Here is a 2,500-nt window from a genome sequence, read left to right on the forward strand (position 1 = left end):
AAATGTACCCGTCGTTGCGACACCCTAGTTAAATGGAAAGATATAAAAAAGAGAGAAAAGGAATACAGATGACCCGCCGTCTGATCTTTGCTAAATGATCTGGCATCACCGGAGTTTTTTTGGTCCGTGTTGCGTTCGCTCTATTCGAAATGAAACTCGCGGAGGCGAAGAATTGTTAAAAGTTTACGAAGCGTCTAGGAGTGGTTAAAACTGAGAGAGTTGAAACTACGATGTATTAGAACGAGCAACCGTCGAAACTTTGTTTTCGCGACGTTCTTTTCGTCGCTCTCGTCCCCACGCTCCTACGCTTTGGTTGTTTCTTTGCCATCCGTGTTGCGATAAAAAGATTTCTCCATTGTCCAAAAAGGACGGATCGAGATTCCTCTTTCGAGAGGGAGAGAGAGGTACTTGCGGGTAACCTGGAATCTACGAAACACGCACCGTGGTAAGATTCGTGCGTCCGCCTGATCGATGTGTGTTGTTTACGGACCGGCTGAGAAGCGACGATAGCGAGTCTTTGAAAAACTATGTGTCCATTAGTTAGACCGATCGTCGCCGGCCGTGTGTCTGTTCGAATCTCGCAACCCACGATTCAGCGACAGGACGCGCGCTCGCATTCCTTGTGTGCGTTCGTACTTTTCAAGGTTTTTAAATGTACTTTACGCCCGACCGTCGAGAGGAGCGTGCCACTGGGCGTTTCTCCGACGGTTTCCGTCCTTGGACGCGATCGTGTCGTCAACGATCGAACAAACAAACAAATACGTTGGCGACGCCCGAATTCGCTCTCCCGCACGCGCCGGGTGGGAGAGTGATGTGGGTATCGAATGTGATGCGTGTTAATAATGAAAATAACACTCTAAAGATCTAAAGAGTTTGAAATACAAAATTTTACGATTACCCTGAACGGTGGATCACTTGGCTCGTGGGTCGATGAAGAACGCAGCTAATTGCGCGTCAACGTGTGAACTGCAGGACACATGAACATCGACATTTCGAACGCACATTGCGGTCCACGGATACAATTCCTGGACCACGCCTGGCTGAGGGTCGTTTTCTTAACAAAAGACTGCTTGCGTTTGCTTCTCGAAAAAAGAGTAATTCATTTCTTTCTAAACATCTCGCCGTCGTTCAACGAAAGTAGAACGTTTCGGAGCGGGATTATCGAACGAAATTGAAAGAATGAATGAACGATAAACAAAGAAAGAGTCGCAACGTACGAGCGATAGTTGGGCAGTTCGTCGGCGTTTGTCGTGGAAACGATGTGACGAAAATCGCAACCGATACACTAAATGCAGGCCGTTAAAGGAGAGAAACAAATTTCGAAATATCTCTTCGAACTAGCGCAAGTGCGTCACGGCGCGCGAGTCGTTCGTTAAAATTTATAAACGACCGCCCGTGAAAGCACCGAGTTCTCGGAAGATAATCTATAAAGATTCTCCATCCTGCTGGAAGTTATCGGATCGGCGCGATTGTTCACTTGTAGAAATCCACGCTCCCGACGTTGCCAGAAACGATATTTACGAAAGGTGTGTCAAAAATAAACGAAAGAAGCTCTCCTATAAATTTAGAAAAAGCAAACGAGTGAAATGTTTGAGATGATAATTTGCTGAAATGCAAGCTCGAATAGCCCCAGGGTTTCGAATGATTCCCCGCGCTTTATACATCTCTCTGTTTACAAACGGTGTATAAATGAAAGATCGCTTCAGATGGGTCGTCGCTGTTTGACGCGCGATGCTGTTCCTTTTTTTTTGTCTGTCTGTGCGTTTAGCTTCGCTAAACAAGTTAAATGGTTAAAAAGCGTCGAAAAAGCGAATACACACGCGACAAGACAAATCTAACGAGTAAAGGAACGCTCCGCTCCAAGATAAAAATGGTTGTTTACAATCAATACAGCGTTTCGGTACCCCTGATCGTAGTCTGAAACTGTGTAACAAAAGAGAGGAAAGCGAATGGTGAAGGAACTTCGAAGCCTCCGTGGCGTGGCTAGAACTTGTGATAAAAGTATGTTTGCAGCAATTATGCATGCTCCCGTTAAAACAGCATTTCAATGTCTCGCATGGCTTAAAGCTCTAGGAGGCTTCAACATTTAGAATACATACGGACTACTTCGTTTGTTAAAGATAAGCGAAGACCGCGCGACCATCGCTCGGTCGTCCAGTCCTCGAAAGTTTTGTTGCGTTCCAAAGAAGAGACAAATGGGGTTTACCCTTGCGCTAAGGGGAGAAGAAGAGAAAAGCAGTTGTTAAATCTAAGAGGTGTGTGGAGTACATCGCGTGTTGGTTAAAATTGTTAAATGAAGTATACGCGAAATGTTCTCTCGCTCTTGCTTTTCCTCTTGCTTCCGTGGCGCTCGAAAAGAAGGGATGATAAATAAAGAAACCTATTCGAAATCTCTTGTGGAACAAAAAATAATACGGACGGACGTTAAAATTGAACCGAGACGAAATGGATCGTCTTGCGAGTTGTCTTCGCTTTGAAATTGTTAAAAATTGATAAAAGC

At 45.0% G+C, this 2,500-nt stretch overlaps 1 non-coding gene across 1 annotated transcript; it reads left to right on the forward strand.

Moving 5' to 3' along the window:
- Positions 1-895: 895 nt before the first annotated feature.
- LOC143306856 (5.8S ribosomal RNA) lies at positions 896-1,050 on the forward strand. The gene has a single exon (XR_013064148.1). It is a non-coding gene; the product is annotated as a 5.8S ribosomal RNA (ribosomal RNA).
- Positions 1,051-2,500: the final 1,450 nt, after the last annotated feature.

This window comes from Osmia lignaria, unplaced genomic scaffold, assembly GCF_051020975.1.
Source record: "Osmia lignaria lignaria isolate PbOS001 unplaced genomic scaffold, iyOsmLign1 scaffold0038, whole genome shotgun sequence".
NCBI lineage: Eukaryota > Metazoa > Arthropoda > Insecta > Hymenoptera > Megachilidae > Osmia > Osmia lignaria.